Below are 20,228 nucleotides of genomic sequence, written 5' to 3' on the forward strand. Positions count from 1 at the left end.
CTCCAGAGATTTATAGGTATTGTAAACCAAGTTGAAAAGTTCTTGCCCAGTTCTGGCTGTCATCAATGAGCCACTACGTCTGCTGTTGTAATAGGACAATACATGGTGCGGAAAGGAAGAACAGCAGATCTTTTCAGGAAATCAAAGAGATTCTGATATTATCTGACCTTTTAGCTCACATTGACCCAGGGCTGCCCACTATTATTATGGCATATGCATCTTTTACAGGATTGGGAGCTATAACCTTTCAAATACAGACAGATAGAAAGCGCAGACCAGTTTATTATGCATCCTGTTCACTGACAGAGACTGAACAAAGATATGCAGTGATAGAGAAAAAAGCCTTAGCTGCTACATGAGTTTGAGAACATTTTGCAGATTAGGTTCCTGGCCTTCACTTTAAGATTGAGACAGACCGCAAACCTTTAATGACACTCTTAAATTCTAAAGAGTTAGCAAAAATGCTTTCATGAGTACAACAATTCAGACTGAGGATGAGGAGATTTAATGAAAAGGCAAAGTATGTTCTGGGAAAACAGCAGACTTTAGCAGATGCTTTGTCTTATATCCCAGTGACAAGACCTGAAGAAGGTGATGTCACCCTTGTTGAAGAGGTAGAAAGCTTCACATCAACAACAGCCACAACTGTACCAGCAATTGACTGAAATCAGAGATACACAGAAATCTGACGAAAAATGTGCTCAGATCAGAGAGCACTGCATCAAAGGATGACCAGCATACATACCACACAATTCCATTCTCAGATAGTACTATGAACAGAGGGGATACCTCATTCACCAATGACAAGAGAGTGGCCATTCCAAGAATTCTAGATTCAATATACTGCAACGATTGCACTGAAAGTATTTGGGCATCACAGTGCTGAACCAGAGCAAGATACTCTGTTTGGTGGCCAAGTCTCTCAAAATCACTGGAAGACATGATATCAAATTACATTACTTGTGTTATTCATCATTAGGAGAAAAGAGAACCATTGATGTTATCTTCCTTTTCATCATGACAATGGGAACATTTTGGGATGGACCTTTTTGAACAAAGGTAAAATGCTCTTGATCATAGTAGACTACTATTCAAGATGGATAGAGGTCAAGCAACTGAAGGGTCACACTTCAGAAGCAATGATTACATCGCCAGAGAAGTTATTTGCAACACATCGAATCCGAGACCTTGTAATCTCAGACAATTGACCTCAGTTCACCAATTAATACTTAAAAGAGTTCATGGCATTCTATGGATTTGTCCATTATACCAGCTCACCAAAATACAATCAAACCAGCAATGAAGTTGAAAGAGGAGTTTGTACAGTGAAAGCATTGCTGAAAAAGAATGATGACATCCAACTTGCACTGCTGAGCAATTGTTCAACTCCACTCCAAACTGGTTTAGCACCATGTGAACTAATGGAAAGAAGACTGAGAACTCAACTCCCTACTCTCCCACACATACTCATGTGCATGTATCAGCTGATGACTTGAACATGGTGAAGGAGAAAGAGGATGAATATTGTTCCAGCCAGATGTGGAACTATGACAAATGCCACAAAGCACTCAATCTGCCAGACCTCCAACCAGGAGAGCCAGTTTGGATCCGAGACCAAGCTCGCCATGGACAAATGGTTTGAACAGACGTCACATCTACAGTCTTACCTCATCAAAACAGATAATGGTACAGTGAGATGGAACAGATGTGCATCAGTCGACACACAGAAGCAACCTCCTACACAGTCAAAGCAGTCATCCACCCAGCCCAACAGACCAGAGGTGCTGCATTCATTGATTGATCCAGGTGACAGCCAGATTGGTGAACCTGGATCTTCTACAAGTTCTCTTTCTGGTCAGCAGAACCTGAGAAGTCACACAGAGGACTGAAATCCCCAATTTCCTCCAAAGGATCAGAAGACCCAGTTGGGAAGATTTGTAAAACTTCCACAGTGGTTATCCCTATAGAAAGAAATGGAAGCCAGAGACTTGGGGGAAATGTAATATAATGGTGAGGATTAGAAACTTGGGTGAAGATGTAGTATAAGGGGTTAATTCTAACTGTGTAAAATGTGAATGAGACACAGTATACATAATCACAGGAAGTGATGCAATATCTCATGATCTTGCTCTCTGTTGTAGACCTCATGATAAGGAAGCCATGATTTTACAATAAAGTTAACATTTTCCTTACCTCAGCAAACTCTTTAAATATTCTGTGTTCGCACAACAAGACCAAAAATATCATGATATCCAGACGGCTGGAATACAAGGGGGTAGAAGTCATGCTTCAGCTATTACAAGGAGAGATTACACTAACTGGGTTTGTTTTCCTTGGAATTTAGAAGGTTCAAGGGTGGTTTTATCAAAGTTTTAAAGATATTAAGAGGAAGAGATAGAACAAACTATTTCCACTGGCTGGGGAGTCTAGGATTGGTAGCATAGTCTAAAAATTAAGGCCAGACCTTTTAGGAGTGAAATGAGGAAACACTTCTATGCACAAAGTATGGTAGAAATTTCGAATTCTCTCCCACAAACAGCAATTGATGCTAGATCAATTGTTAATTTTGTAAATGAGATTTATGGATATTTGATAACCAAAGCTATTAAGAGATTTATGGGGAAAGGGAGATATATGGAGTTAGGTCACAGATCAACCATGATCTCATTGAATGGTGGAACAGTTCCAAGGTGCTAAATGGCCTAGTCATGTTCCTACCTATGTTTCCATGCTCCTCATTGTATCAATTCTTCAGTTTGCTTCTACAGTAATGATATAGAGAAGGTTGCCATCAATGTCAATGAACTATTGAACAAAAATTAATTTTGTTATTTAAGATTTGCAGGCAGATCACAGGTAAAGGCTGTTGCTTGAAACACTTTGCTGTTGTCTCTCAGCAATTTACTCTCATTCTAAACTTGACAGCTTGTTTGGACAGAGGATAGATGCACCCTGACAGACACTGTTCATTTTCACAGTGAAAAATTGTACATCATGAGCATTGCTCAAATGGGTGATAAATGTATCACTGATGGAAATTGCAGCCATCATTGCCATCCCTCACATTGAATTAATGTGGTGTCTTAAACACAGAAAGATATATCTCTCCCCTTGCTTCGTGCGTTCCTGAGCTGTGTACTTGAGTGTGACCAGACCAGCTGAAGTAACATGGAAGTGTAACAGCCTTTAGCTGTTTGGTGCTCGGTGGTTTGTGCTGCACACCAGAGGTTGGTAAATCTAGGAACACTTCCCTGTATAAACCCACCTCCTTTGGTTTAAGAAATAAGAAGTCATGAAGATCAATTCTATTATATACAATCTACATGATAAAGGTACTCATAAATGAATGGCATTAAAAAAAATTGCTTGAATCTAACACAAAACAAGGTTCCTACAGCAAAATAACAAAGTTTCATTATTAAGATGCGCATCTATTAAAATATTCTAGTGCTCATGAAGTCTTCATTATTATGCCATTTGTGCTTCCTGTAATGTTTAATGGACGTCTATCCCAATTTTACATCACAGAGTAGGGTGTCAAATATTTATAACCAGAATTTTCCTGCAAAGGTAACTATTTTTAAAGTAATGGCACAACTAAACAAGTTCAAATATGCTGGTTATGAAAATTGTATTAAATGTAGCTAATTGCGTTATAACTGAAATGATCTTCACATTACATGTGGCAGCTAATCTAGTTATATAGAAAATATTTATGAAAACTTAGTATTTTCAGTTTATTCTAAAAACTGGTCAGTTTTCCTGTATATAATGCTATTAATATTGTGCCTTACATATAAAATCACATTTTTATTTATAAAAGCACAATGTGCTATTTAATACGTATATACAATTTATTCTGTGTTCTTGATGTGGATATGTATTGTGATGAAAACTCTTCTAACTACAATGGTGGACTTAGCTACCATTTCTCTGTGAACATCTTCAACACCAGTCTCTGTTTAGCTGAGGGACAGTATGTACCTGTAAGGTCATGTAATAATAGGGAAATAATTCTTTTGTTCACAAGAAAGTAATTTTGAGCTTGTGATAGTGTAAAATGGAGAACAGTGAGTTGGCAGTCCATTTTACACCTCTCCTGATTTTTATTTCTGTAGTGGAGCCATATTGATTTGTTATCTCCCATTGTACATTATCGCACAAAGTCAATGGGCTGAATTTTGTAGTCAGCGGTGAGACCATGCAGCTCGCTGTTAACCTCAACGGAAGCTGCCCACAGAGATCTTAAGATCTGTGTGGCACTGACTTTCCCTTTTCTGATGTCAGTTTGAATCTGGCATCAAGCCAAGAGAATCTCCAAGCATCCAGCAATAGTGATGTCATCAAGCTGGGTTAAATAGCCAATCACATTGAATTATTCTCACAGACAGCAAACCAGGAAGTATAAACCATGGAATCCCTTCATTTCTAACTTTCAAATTTTGCAGACAGCAAGATAAATGATTGGAACATATACGTATATATAGGACTAAGGTAGACATTAAAATATCGTAAACTTCTAATAGGTATAATTTGAAAAAATAGGTGTTATTTCTTATCATCATAGAGACATTTGGCATTCAACAAAGCCAGTGAGGCTGTTTAGTGTTAATTATGAACTTAGTATGTTGTGATAAACCTGGTTACACCTCATTCAACAAAGTGTAACATTTTCAAAGGTTTTTACAAGGAGACTAACAGCTTAAAAGTGAAAACTTTCATCAGTTCAATGATTACTAATTGATTGCATTTTAGACAAAACCTCAACAACATACCCTCTGGGGAAGCGTAGAATGAATGACAACAACTTCTGGATGTTGGCGTTTTACTGCACATGTGCAGACTCCAGAAGCTGCTGTCAGTTTCAGAGGAGTAACAACAACAAACACTGAAATAAACATATGATCTTACAAACAAGGAACAGGAGTAGGTCATTTAGCCCCTTGAGCCTGCTCTGCTATTTAATAAGATCATGGCTGACCTGATGGTCAAATCAGCATTCTCCCTGCCCCGGACAACCTATCACCCTCTTGCTTACCAAGAGCCTATCCACCTCTGCATTAAAAACATTCAAAGACTCTGTTTCCATCACCTTTTCAGGAAGAGAGTTCCAAAGACTCATGACCCTCTGAGAGGAAAGAAAATTGCCTCATCTCCGTTTTAAATGGGTGACCCTTTATTTTGAAACAGTGGCTCCTAGTTGTAGATTCTCCCACAAGAGGCAACATCCCCTCCACATCCACCCTGTTTTATGAAAGTATAGTAATTTTCAGAATATTTTTCTGGTTTTTTGTAAAGTAGATTTATGGGTGTCAGTGTTGATGGTTCTGTCTGTGTGGCTTAATTATATTTGGAGTCAGGTAGACTGCAAGCTTGAAATTATCAAAAGAAGCTAAGTGTAGAAATGTACTTGAAATGCTAATGCATAAACATGGATGCTGCCTTAGCATTTAAGATGTGAAGAAATTTGCATTTCTAGATAAATCAAGAGATTGTTTGGATTTCAAAGGGATGTTAGTATGTTTACAACTAGCCAGCTAAGCAAGGCTAAGGAGTGTGTTTATTTTTTCCAAAGATTACTGATAATATTGGCAACATGAAAGTTTTTATATTATGGGAAAGGTACAATTCCAAAGACATAGGGAACAATGGAATTTACATATTAAAGAGAAAAAACATATATAAAGGAGAATGAAAGGCTATGTTGGGTGAGGACCATGTAAGATCTAACAGGAGTGTGCGAAACAACTTTGAAGAAGTCTATGGCCATTTGTCTGTTGTGCCCAGTAACTAATGTTGGAGAAATCCATTTGGAATTCTACTGTCAAGTGGGTCCTGTGTTAACTTGCTGGATTTAAAAAAAAATTAAAATCTGTTTTGAACTGTTGCAGTAAAGGGGATGTGTAACTGGGAATCAGGTTAATTAGGAATTTTAGGATTTGGTGTAGCAGTAAGTAATTGTAATCTTATGTGTGTACTTGAAATCTTTACCTTTGTTTGTAAATATTTTAATTTAATTTTAAAATCGCTAAAGGTCTCGGTAGACTTGTTATTTCTGAATTCACTGTAAGTCTTCTCGTAATAAATACAAATTGCAAAACCATTGTGACAGTGTGACCAAGTTTCCCTTGTGGATTTGGTCCACTGGCACACATCATCTGCCACGTCATAATACCTGTCAAGGCCCTTCAGAAACTTACATGCTTCAATTAAGTCACCTCTTACTCTTCTAAACTCCTACAGATATAAACCTAGCCTGTCCAGCCTTTCTACATAAGACAACCCACCCATTCAGGTGTTTGTCTGGTAAACCTCCTCTGAACTGCTTCCAACACAGTTGCATCCTTCCTTAAATAAGGCGACCAATACTGTATACAGTTCTCCAAATGTGGTCTCAGTAATGCTCTGTATAACCTCCCTACTTTTGTATTCAATTCCCCAAGCGATAAATGATAATATTCTATTAGCTTTCCTAATTACTTGCTGTACCTGCATGCTAAACTTTTGCGATTTATGCACTAAGGCACCCAGGCCCCTCTGCATCTCAGAGCTTCGCAATCTTTCACCATTTAGATAATATGCTTCTCTTTTATTCTTCCTGCCAAAATGGGCAATTTCATATTTTCCCATGTTATAGTCAATTTGCCAGGTCTTTACCCACTCACCTAATCTGTCTATATCTTTTTGGAGCCTCCTTTTTGTCTTCTTCACAACATACTTTCCTACCTATCTTTGTGTCATCAGCAAATGTGACAACCATCCCATCCATCCCTTCATCCAAGTCAATTTATATGAATTGTAAACAGTTGAGGCCCCAGCACTGATCCCTGTGGCACACCACTCGTTACATCTTGCCAACCTGAAAAAGACCCATTCATGCCTACTCTCTGCTTCCTGTTTGCCCGCCAATCTTCTATCCATGCCAATATGTCATCCCTATACCGTGAGATTTTATTTTACACAATAACCTGTGATGTGGCTTTTTATCAAATGCCTTCAGGAAATCTAAACACAGTACATCCACCAGTTTCCTTTTATCCACAGCACATGTACTTCCTCAAAGAGCTCCAATAAATTGTTTAAACATGATAGTTTTTTTTATCATTGCTACTTCAAAATCTGGGCCGCAATCTACCCTATTATGTGTTAGTAAGTTTGGATTGGAATAAGTGTATCTATTTCCAGCATCCAAAAGTCCAAAGCATTTATGATTTTGTTCGAAAAAGAGACAATCAGAAATTACATAACAACAAAAGGAGTCCTTCTCCCATCATTTAGTTATCTCAAAATCAACATGCTTGAAACATTAATGTTTTTGTATATCTGCTGTCAGAAAGAACTCCCGCTAGCAGCCCAGTTAAGAGCTGCTAAGACTCATTCTAACTGAGATTTGTAAATCCGAATGGCAGGTAATATTGAGCATAGGACTTGTGACCACCATCACTGTAAAATAAGCTCTCCCACCATGTGATGCTGAACAGTCCTTGGATAAGGGTCATCATCCTACACCTACAACATCTGGGAGGACTTGAGCCACAATTTAAATTTTGACCTTACTGGTTAGTTCAAGCCTTATTATTAAATCAAAGAGTTTTGAATGACTCTTGTCATGCTTTCATCAAAAGGAATAATTCCTGGGCCCAATAGAGTTTACTTTAATTTTCAAGATCCAAGATCAAGGCTGTTATAATCAAAGCCATGTTCCAGCCGTTTTGTTATTGTAACATTGGTACCTCCTAACCCAACATTAAGTGACAACATCAACATGTAATTTTAAAGATTTACAAAATATAGCTTATGATCTTATGTAGCTATGTTTATAATTTAATCATAATTAAATTAAATTATAAATTAACTATGAATAATTTAACAAACTGTATCTGTTATTTAAGACAGATACAACAGCAAGGTATATATTAGGAATTCAGCCACACATTGCCTGTTTCTCAGTTGCCTTATGGTTTCCTAAACCTCCAATATGGTGGCAGGAGACATGTGCCATTTCCAACTGGAAGTACGTTGCTTTTGATACTGCCTATGATGACTGCACTTGTCACTAGGACTACATGTCGATAACGTTTAAAGGTGAGAATAATTTGTTCAAATTAGGATCCTGCACATCTTGCAGGGCCTGTTCTCAAGTTTTGAATGCCCAAGCATTTCACTTGTCACGCGATGAATCTGCACAGCACAACGTTGTGCCATCCAGCAGGACGACCCCCATATCCACCTGGATGTGGAGCCAGGAGGGGGAGGATTGATTCTCCCAGTTCCGCATTATAAGAATAAAGCCCTTCCCAATGTTGGTCATCGATTCGTTCACTTACGCCTTCCTCAGTTACATGAGTGCTGCTGCTATTATTAACACCAGTCTGAACTTAAATGACACTTTGTTGGGCAAGCTGTCTCTTGCTCGCCACAGCTCACCCACTCGATAAAAATGAGGTGCAAAGTTCAATATCAGACACTTAAAATGGGTGTGCCTGAATTTCTAGACCATAATATTTACACAACATCAAAAAATGCCTGTTGGATAAATTGATTGTGTAGAATTTAATATTTCACAAATCATGAGACAGGTATGTGATTAATTTTCTTCTGTCTGTAAACGGTAAAGAAAATGCATAAAAGGGAAAATAAAATCTGGATAGTCTTTTTCTATCTAATGGATAGCTGTATTTATGGGTGTCCAAGACAAGCTGGAGTGGGTTTTAATGCACAGATGCACTGTGAGTGAGGGGAGTCAATAACGGAGCCGATAATGCATGGGATCAGCTCCCAGTGGCTTTTTAATGCAGACACTTAATCATTTTGTTTTTGGGTTTCACGTTCAATTAGCATCAGCAGGCATGATGATGACTCACATCATGCAATCTCAACTTCAGCATTTAAAGGGATACTCCAAAATATAGGCTGAACAGTTAGAGTTGGGAGCAAGAGAGAAGAAAGTGTTGCAAGGGAAGGTAGATGGCCAAAGGCTGTGCCCTGCTTCATGGAAGCCTCCCTGTGAGGAATAGGGTGGAAATACTAATTCATAGCAATGGGAGTAAACCCCATCAGGAGTAACCAAGACGGTATGGTTGCAGGTGGTAGAAGAGGTCAGCAACAGTGGTTTAGTACCACACATCAATTCAATGCAGAAGTGGTTTAATGACCTAAACAGGGCAGGAAAGGCACATTCACTTACATCTCGATGTACTCATCATTCCAACCTCTCTGCCTTCTCAAGGCTACTGCAACACATCAATCCTCATCCATCCTTACCTAACAAGTGCACCCATCTCTCCCTATCTATGCAATTTTTCATATCCCCATTTGTCCATCCACCTCTGACACTCTCCCACATCCTTGTGTAATGTCATGCCTGTATCTCATAGTTACTCTCAAAAAGTGCTCTCCATCCATCAGGTGAACACAGGGCATTGCAGTCAGACATAGATCTCTTTTCCTCCTTGCAGGAGAAGAAAGTACAGAACACAAGGGAGAGGTAGAAAACTGGAATTGACTTCCACAGATCTGACAATTTATAAGTTCAGAGGAGGAGACGCTGCAGATCAGTGGAGCCTTGGCATGTCTGCCCATCAGAGATGGGAAGATCAGGACTGGCCCGGTAAATGGTGACAGAATTAACTAGCAGACAGCCACATGGCATGAAACACTAAATCAACAGCAAATTACATATGTAACTAGTAAGTTGGATAAAGGGGAACCAGTGAATGTAGTGCTTTTGGATGTTCAAAAACATTCAGTAAGGTGCCACGCAAGAGGTTATTGTGCAAAATGATGACGCATGGTGGGACCATGAGATTGTTGGATATTCACCTTGTGGCTCACAATTCACAAGTGAACAGAAACAACTGTTGGAGTCAGAGTCAGCAATGAGGAGTCCCTGTTAGAGGTTACAGCCCTCTTCAAGCTCAGCTCAGATGGATGCAAACGCTCTACCGGGGGTAAAGAGGACAGTCACTGAACATGCCAGAGATTGTGTGATGTACTGACAGGTGTTCCAAGTACACTGCCAACTATTGCATTGGGATTGAAGGAGCCTGCCTCAGGCATGAGTTTGATGTTGTTGCAGACCATTGCAAAATCCATGGATAGAGTGATAAATTGCAAATTGCAGATATGGCAATTGGGTGAGTCATGTATGCCTCGAGCAAGGGCTTTAAAACACCTTGTATAGGATTAACAATATCTTGGCCTTCCATTGCGCCACAGATCTGCAGCAAAGTGTCCCCCAGAAGGGTGATAATGACAAAATGGGACATATCTTTGAATCTTAAAAAAAAAGCTTTGTCACACTTACAAGAATCAATCATTTCTCCAATTTCATGAGGGTGCTATCAGTGTTCGATTCAAACAAAAATATTGAAACAACATTAAAGAAAAGGCAAGAAATAAGTAGAAGGCTTTACTGTCCAAAATATAAACATGACACATCTGTTCTTGGGTTTTAACAACAATCTGTCAACCTGATAAAAACTTCCCCTTGAGAAACATTGGCTAAACCATCATTCCGCTAAACTCATAAAACATCCACGTGACTAAGTGCACTACCCTTTACAGTATGTGCACATATACACATCTGGAAATCTAATCCTAACACAAGCTGGAAGATTTCAGTAGACCTATAAAAATATAGACCATTCCTACATGGGTGAATGATTAAGCATTGGACAGCATCTGGCACCTTTAGTAGACAAAGATTAATCAACAAGGCAAATAAAATATCAAACAAATAAATGGATGCAAAGTGAGCTAACCTGTGGGCTAGCAACTCACCAAATGGCACTCCTTTGGTTTTTTTTTATTTGATCATGGGAAAGAGACATCACTGGCTCAGCCAGCATTTATTGCCCATCTCTAATTGCCCTTGAGAAAGGAATGGCTTACTAGGGCACTTCAGAGTCAGCCATACTGCTGTGAGCCTGGAGTCACATATAGGCCAGGATGACAGATTTCCTTCCCCAAAGGGCACTAGTGAACCAGATGGGTTTTCACAACAATCATTTTATTGGACTTTTAATTCTAGATTTTTTTTTATTGAATTCAAACTTTACCATCTGCTGTAGTGAGATTTGAACACAAGTTCCCAGAGCATTACGCTGCATTTATTGGATTAGTAGTCTAGTGACAATACCACTACACCACCACATCCCCCTAAGGTGCTCTTTGCTGCTGTATTAGACAATCAATCCTACAGAATGATTAACATGTGGAATTACTTAAAGCACAGCAGTGGAGATAAAAACCCTTGAATCATTTAAGAAGTAGCCACATACTGTGTTTTGGAGATAGCGAAAAGGTCTATTAGTTCTTGGATAAGATAGGCTAGACAGAATTCCTATCGCTTCTATATTATGATTTCTGAAAAACATAGCTGTTAGAATCAAATGTTGACATCAACAACTTGCAGTTTAATAGCGCCTTTAACATAGTAAAATATCACAGGTGCTTTACAGGAGTGTTATTAAACAAAATTTGACACAGAGCCACATAATGAGACGCAGGAACTTCCGGCCAAAATCTTGGTCAGAGATAGATTTTTAAGAAACATCTTAAAGGGACAGAGAGAAGTGGAGATGGTGGGAATTCCAGAACTTTGGGCCCAGGGGCCTGAAGGCATGGCCATCAATGGTTGCGTGATTAACATCAGTGTTGCTGAAGAGGCCAAAATCGGAGGATTGCAGTGGCCTCAGAACATAGGAGGCAATTTAGCACCTTGAGCCTATTCCATCATTCAGTGTGAGTCATTGCTGATCCATGACCATATTCCACATACTCACCTTTGCTCCACATTCCTTGATATGTTTGGATAGCAAAAATTCCTCTATCTGGGTTTTAAAATTAACAATTGATCTAGCATCAGTTGCCATTTGCGGAAAAGAGTTCCATACATCTAAAACCCTTTCCATGAAGAAGTGTTTCCCAATTTCATTCTTGAAAGTCTGGCTCTAATTTTATTTTAGAGCTAGAGGAGGTTACAGAGGTATGGAGGAATGAGGTCATGGAGAGATCTGGGCCTGAATTTTACCCTTGGCGGGTGCGCACGATCCATGGGTCCAGGAGCAGTCAGGAAACAGGCCCCTAACCATGATTGGCACACAACTGTGATTTCATGCTGACTGGCCAATAAGGTCCGCCCAGTGCGAAATGCGTCTTCCCAATGGTCGGGAAGGGTCGGGTGGGGGCGGGGGCCTGTTGAACACTGGATCCAATGGTGACACAGTGGGTGATAGATAAACAGCAGAGGCAGTTCCCTGAAGGCTGCCAAGGGAGAATCATATTCAGTGATCTGGAGACTGGAGCTATGGCCTCAACAGCGGCTGGTGACGTCAGGCGGGAGGGCAGGTTGGGTGGGCACATGATCCCACGTTTTTTTGGACGAATGCCTCACGATCCTCCTGGACAAGGTGGGACACCCCTATTTCCAGGGATGGGAGGAGGAGGCCACTGCACCTGACAAAATAAAGTTGGGAGAAGTTGGCAGCCCAGGTCAGCAGCCACGACGTTGTGTGGCGCACATGGGTGCAGTGCCGCAAAAGGTTCAATGACCTGCTGCTCACAGCAAGGGTGAGTACCGTGTTGGCATGGATCAGTGTGGCGAAGTGTTAAAGTCTGTCCATACCCCTGTGGAGCTCAGGACTGTCAGGTCTGAGTGCCAACTGTCAATGACGTCGGGGATGGTCAAGGGGGTGAGCCCTGGCTGCTTGGACTGAGTGACGACGAGTCAAAGGCAAATAATGAGTCTCTGGAGCCATCCATTAGGCAGCAGATGCTGTATGTCCAGCAGGATGTGCAGGTGAATCTGGCGGAGATCCATGAGGGTATGTGTGCCATGATCTCTGTTGTGGAAGAGTCCATGCAGAACGAAAGCACAGCATTGACCCTCATGGCCAAGCGCCATGAGAGTGGTGACTGTCATGGAGAGGCAGCTCCAGGGACAGAATCAGGGATTCCTGGGATTGCGCTCGGACCTGCAAGCCCTCACACAGGCAATGACCTGAGGTGGTCAGTGCCAGTGTGGGAGGTGGATGAGGCACCCAGTATCCCAGCTAGGTGCCCATCCATCAATGGTGAGCAGGGAGGTCCAGAGTGACCTCACATTGGCACATGACTTGCTTGTCATCTCTGCGGGCTCCTCTCAGTGTGCTCTGGATGATGGCAGCAGCTCCACCGCCCCTCCACCAGTGATCGTAGTATCCGTTGAGGCTGCAACGACTGGGGAGATGCCAGCCATGGTACTGGCTTCTCTCTCCCAGGCGGGGCCAGCACAGGCTCCACTGGCCAGAGAACAACCGCCAAGGTCATCAAGGCCAACAAGTCACCAGTGCTAGCAGGCAGTCTCCAATGCCGAGGCCGAGGGGGTGGGGGGAGTGGGGGGAGTGGTGGTGGGGAGGGCGGTGGAGCGGTGTGGGTACCAAAATGTAGCATCATAAACATAAGTTTAAGGCACCATGAGCACAAGAGGGACAGTTCAGGGGTGACATTCTGTCCTGTTACGATTTGTTTATATGCTTACTGGTGTGGCCATGAAAACCAGAGATGGTAATGTTAATTTGTTTTCAGTGTGAAAATTATTTAAATTTTGCTTTTGTGATAATGGCCTGAGTATCCTGTACCTTTTTTTGGTGTAGGGTACGCCAATATCTAATGCTGGACGTGAGTGGCTCTAAATTTTATTGCACAGGCGTTGAGTGGACTTTGGGTTCAAACGAAAGGGTCATTTCAGACATCCGGCACAGAGCCGGCAGCCCTGGCATGAGGTAGAACCAGATCTTTGGCAGCCTAGCTGAAGGAGCGTTGGATCAAGGTGTCCCTGATGTCCCTGCCTCTCTGAAGGGTACAGAGGTCTACCTCCATGCCTTCAGCCTTCTCCTCACTGTGCTCTTTTTCTGACTCGCCACTGTATTCATCCTCTGTGGCCTATGGAGATGTGTCAAGATCCTCTTCCTCCAGTGGGTTCCCCCTTGCCAGTGCCAGATTGTGGAGAGCGCAGCATGCAACCACTATCAGTGATACCCACTCTGGGGGGTATTGTAGTGCGTCCCCTGAATGGTCCAGGCATCGGAAGCACATCGTGAGAAGGCCTATGGTCCTCTCTATCATCACCCCTGTGGAGGCATGACTCCTATTATAACGCTGCTCTGCCTCTGGTCTTGGGTATTGGAAAGGGGCCAGAAGCCACCTTTTCAATGGATAACCCTTGTCACCCAGCAGCCATCCATCCAGTCGGGCTGGAGCACTGAAGAGCCTCAGCATCTGGGAGTTTCTCACGATATAAGCGTCATGGGAGCAGCCAGGATACCTTGCACAGACTTGCAGAATCTGCGTCTTGTGGTCACACGGTATCTGGATGTTCATGGAGTGGAATCCCTTCCTGTTGACAAAGGCACCGGGCTGACCTGATGGCCACATGTGGGCAGGCTATTGCACACTGGATGCGGGGGAATCCAGCAATCACTGCAAACCCTCTGGCTTGCCCAGCCTGGCTGCCCTCGTCCATACAGAAATCAATAAATGTCATTACCCACAGAGCTTCTGTCACCAGCTTAACGCAACTGTGGACAGCTGATTGGGACACTCCACAAAGATCCCCCACTGACCCTTGGAAAGAGCCGGAGGTACAGAAGTTAGAGGGCCACTTTGATTTTCAGAGCCACTGGCATGGAGTGTCCACCACACAGTTGGAGTTGATCTCAGGCCAAATCATCTGACAAATGGAGGTCACAGTCTCCCTTGAGAGGCGGAGCCTCTTTTGGCATTGTACCTCGGACATACTGAGTTGGCTGCATCACTGCCTGAAAACCCTGGCAGCAGGATAGTGGTGTCTTCTGTGGCCCCTTACGCCTTGGACTACCCACTGGCCCTGCTCCCCTTGTATCTGCACCTCTCCTCCCACAGGTTGCTCCCTTGAAGCTGCACTGGGACACCTGGCCCCTCCCCCTTCTGCCCCTCTCTTTCTCCTCAGAGGAGAACCACCCGCGAAGAGCATAATCCCCGTTACCAGGGTAACAGAAGGCTGTCTGATACCTGGAAGGGTCCACATGGTCAAAATTCTCTGGGGGCCTCGGAGACACCAATGAGTCCTAGAATGAAGCCTGGAAATGCTAAGAATGAACCTCAGAACAGAGATGAAGCTGTCAAATTCAAATAAGCAACCAACAGCAAACTATCTCCCGAACTCCTCACTGCTCACACTGGCAATGCCGCTGACCCTTTTTATCCTGCCCTTGGGTGAGGTTTTGCAAAATGTGGTCTGCCCTCCCGCCTGATCTGCCCATGCGATGAGTGCGAAATCGCTCAGGCAACGTAAAATCGGGATCAATTGGGTTTCTAATTGCTTTAAGTGGCCTTTTAATTGATGGCGGGCACGGCTCCGACACCTGCCCATGCCTGCCAGCCTGAAGATTGCGCGCATGCGGGATGTCGTTGGGACGCTCGCCTGATGCCATCTCGTGCGATTTTTCACCCGATTGTGTCAGGTACATGCCCTCCACAAGGCATAAAATTCTGCCCTTGAAGACAACAATGAGAATTTCAAAACTGAGGCATTGCCGAGCTGGTCAGCAAGTGCAGGAGTGGCCACCAACAATGTCAGGAAAAACTAACACTTACTTTTAAGAGATATTCTCCTCCCCAAGATTACTCACTAGGTTTAACCTTTAGTTTCAGTCAAAAACGATGGTCAGTCACTCACAACCTGCCATCGGACTGACGCGACATTATCTGAACTATATCATTTTAAATCTCTCACTTCTAACACCAGAATACACAGACATGATTTGCAAAAGAATAAATCTGCATTTTTCTTATTTAGGTATCATAAAAGTAGTTGATCATAATCCATAATACATCTGTGAATCAGTCTGGTGTACTCTGCATTAGATAAGACCTGTCTTTCTTCAAGAAACAAGTAGTTAACAGGTGCTTGGAAATGGCTAACAAGGTCTATTTTACCTCTTTTTTATTTTGGAGTTTGTACATCCATGTAGCACAGATCCTTCCTTCGGGAACAAACATGTTTGTAATGCAGCTCCAATGCTCATTATGCAACTTATATTTCGCTCTACTCATAATAATTAACAAAAAAAGACAGAATAAACAAAAAAAGACAGTGCCTCAAATATTCCACCAGGGGTCACTGTTAACTTGTTAATCTGACAGTTTGAGTGGGAAGTGCTTTTTAATAGTTTATCTGCATTAAATGTTCACATACATATACACACATAATTATGATTGCAGCCTCGGAATAAACAAATTACACTTATCAGGAACATAAATAACATTTGAAAAAATACTTAGTTCTTGGCTGACAAAATTGATTTATTATTTGTCACCAACAATATAGTGCTTTATAAGATTTTGTTTAAATAAGTTCTTCAGCTTTCAGAAGCTTTTAAAGCTCAATGTTGTAAATTATGCATAAATAGTCTTTCAGGACCTAATGAATTTGCTCGGAACTGATGAAGTCATTTGAAAAGAGTGAAAAAAAATTTAAGGAGAAAGGTTTTACATTTCACAGATGCATCCATAAAATTGAATTTATATTATTAATCAAGATTGCTAATGTAAAACAAATGTCCTACTAAGGAGGTATGAATAGGAATGAAAACTGAACATGCTCAGTGTCATGCCCTGACTCCTGCAATTAGTAAAAGAGACCAACATTCTGTAAAATTGTATAAGTTTGAAAAAGGGAAGTGCTGAAAGGGTCTAACATAACAATATAGAATTCTTACTCTGAACTATATCAAAATGTCTACACCTACGAATTATACTGTGTGTTAACACAAATATGTAAAATGTTAGAATGGTAATAAACAGAATAAAGGCCCTGTTAAAATGACAGATTAACCAATTTTATGATGATGCTAAGTTAATTTTGCGCAAGATAATTTCTAAACAATCACTACAATTTAAAATGGGTAGAATAGAAATGTAACATTAAACTTATTATGACCAAAACTTGAATGAATTTTTCAATATCACACTTGCATCCAATTAAATTAAGCAGAGAAACTCCGAGGTAAATATAAACATTGACTTCACTCAGATTTCTGTGTCTTACGCATTATGGAATGAAGTTAAAGCAGAGTAGGCTTTGTCTGGAAATAAAGCCACATTAGTGTGAGTAAATTCTTTTGTATTCTGCTAGAGAAAGAACAGGCATCAGTCACGTATCTGCTGTTCAATTCCTACATTATTGTTATAATACCTCTACCTTAACATTTCTGTACCCCTTGACCTTCCTACCCTCCTATCAGCATTCTAGGTTTGACTCCCTCTTTAGATAAGCCTACAGCTTCTCTCTTTGCCTCTCTTGGCATTCTATAAAGGATCATCAAGGCACTTGCTGCTGCCTCCTTACAAACAGCAACCCCAACTGCCCCACCTTACTCTCTTGCTGAATTTCACCCAACATGCCTGTTGCGAGCTAATTGTACCAATCTCCTTCCTAACCAACTCTTCTTTCCCACTGCTGATACTGTGGACTCCGCAAACAGATCAGCTCACACTGCCCCTCTCCACATCTCTCTCCAGAGTGTCACTCAATTGCAAACCAATCCTTTGAAATTTATGAGCTTATAGTAGATGATTCCATTGATATCATAGTCTTGACAAAAACCCGGCTGAGGGTTACTGACATCATTCTTCTAAATGAAGCCTCTCCAGCTGACTGTATCTTCCATCACTTGCCTCACACACATCGCCACAGTGGTGATGTGGCTCTTATAACCAAATCACACCTTGATCTATCCCCTTAATCCTCCGGCACTTTATCCTCCTTTGAGAAACTCACCTTGTTCCACCCGTCTCACCTTTCATCTAAAATATTTGGTCTGTCCAAGTACCATAAGAATTTTCTACCGAAATATCCTCATTGCTTTCTTCCCTCTGGTTCGGCACTGAACAACTTCTCAGCCTAGGTGACTTCAATCTCCATCTCTCTCCTCTGAGCTCATTGTCCTTTTATCCTCCCTTAATCTTTCCTTCCATGTAAACTCCCCAGCCCATATTCCCAGCACCCCCTTGACATTACTCTCATGCAGCCTTGCTAGTTCTATCATATCAAACACATATTAAGGCCATCTCTGATCACTTCCTTGTATCACTCTCCACTCACATCCCACTTCCCCCTCCCAATCCTATTTCGTTTCCCTGGAAACATTTCTCCCCAGTTCATTGAAAACTTCACTTTCAAAATCCAGCCTTAGGCCTTCCATTCACTGCAATATTCCTGCAACTACTGATCTCAATGAGACTCTCACCTCTCCCCTCCTTCTTTGATTCCTTTGATCCAATTACAACCAATATGTTCTCCCACCCTTGTTCATATGGCCATCATTGTCCTGCTCTTGGCTTCATTCATGGGCTTTCTCAAAGGCGTCAACAGCCAAGTAAGAAAGAGTGTCCCTTGGGATCTGTTTGCAGCTCCAAAGATGTTGGGCAGCTTGGCCTGCTGTAGAATAAAAGGATTAAGGTAGCTTCCAGAGAATCTGGTGTACATCTGCATAAACTTTTTATTGCGGTTGCACACTTGCCGCATATTGATCAACAGAAATCCCTTGTGGTTCACAAATACTCCTGATGGACCTGGGTGTGGATGGATTGACATATTTGTACAACAGATGGCACTCTGTACCTGTGGGAAACCGGCCAAAGATGCAAACCTGTTCATTGTGGCTAGTGCCATCAAAGGTGAAGTTTACATCATTTCTAGCCCTGGTTTATGCATTTATGTACAGTTGACTGGAAGATCTTCGCTATGTCTCTGGGAGCACACTGCAAGGATCCAGATGCAAACAAGTTGAGGGCAGTATTCCACTTGCACAGGCACCGGTAATGTATGCCCACCAAATCCAGCAGGGAGCAGGTCTTCTTCCATAAGGTTGCAGGTATCTCCCAGCACCTGACTTGACAATCTCACCCTCCAGAAGCACTGGTCTTCCAAGAGCTCAAGGGAGCTGAGCCTCTGACTGTTAACTCTGCTATGTGGGTAGCATGTGACCTCACCCCATTGTTGATGCCCTCTCTGTTGATCCACTGTCTAATGCTGCCTTTTCTAATAACCACCTGGATGAGTTGTTAATCTTAAATCCTGGTGAAAATGTCCTCGAAATTGACTAGTTTAAATATTATAATCAGTAGCCCCGCCTCTCCGGAGGGGGTCGGGGGGGGGGGGCGGGGCGTGGCTACACACATGCATCCAAATGCACCAGAGTTGAACCTGGAAGCCAATGCCCTAGAGTTGACCTGCAGATACACATTTCCGTATTTGGCAGATTTAACCACCCTCAGAATCCTCAACCGCCTCACACTTGAGCACTAAAATTTGCCCCCTGCTCCGCTCCTGCTCCGTAGTTCCCTCATTTGCTCGAACTTTAAAAGCCCTCACCCAGTTATACTGAGAACTTGGTTGGGAAGGAAGGCAACAAACCTAGACCCAAGTTTCTGAAAAGATAAAAAGAACCAAGCAAGTAGCTTTAGAAATGATAGTTCAATTGAGAGATCACTTAACATCAGATTAAATACATCATTCATAAATTTAAAATATTAATGATACACAGCACTCTCATTATAACATCCTGGTCAGGAGAGACCATTTTGTATGTTCTAATAAAGCCTATGTTATAGTAACAAGATCGAACATGAAAATGCTGAGAATCTTCGGTCAATAAATTTAAATTTTGGGCTTTTTTTGGGGGGTAGGTGCCACATTCTTGTTATCAGATGTGCTAAGGATGTTGGTTTTTTAATGAAATGCACGAGTACCACATTCAAAATAAATGTTAAGTATTATTTGGTAACTGACACATGCTGTTACACGGTGTTGTGCTGGTTGAGTGTGATGAATGTTAAATTAATGAACTATTCCCCAGCATCCACTGCTGTTGAAATGAAAATATAGTGACTTGTCCAAGTTACAATTTTTTAAATATGAAATGTCAGTTTGTCACTACTACCACAAACAATCTCCTTCAAATGTGCGAGATCCAATACAGCAATCAAGTCAATCAGTGTTAGAGGGTCGGAAAATAATTGGATTGAGTGGAAAAGGGAGAGGTGGGAGATGAGCAAGAAGGGGGTGGGGGAATTGAATGAGGGGGAAGGTAGGAGTGAGAGATGGAAAGGGAATGAAAGAGAAGAGGAGCAAAAAGACAAAGAGGAACAGAGGAGCAGAAAAGCTGGCATGAAGCTGGCATGAAGCTGGCATGAAGAGGCAT

Source organism: Cetorhinus maximus, chromosome 3 (assembly GCF_964194155.1).
Source record: "Cetorhinus maximus chromosome 3, sCetMax3.hap1.1, whole genome shotgun sequence".
Taxonomy (NCBI): Eukaryota; Metazoa; Chordata; class Chondrichthyes; order Lamniformes; family Cetorhinidae; genus Cetorhinus; species Cetorhinus maximus.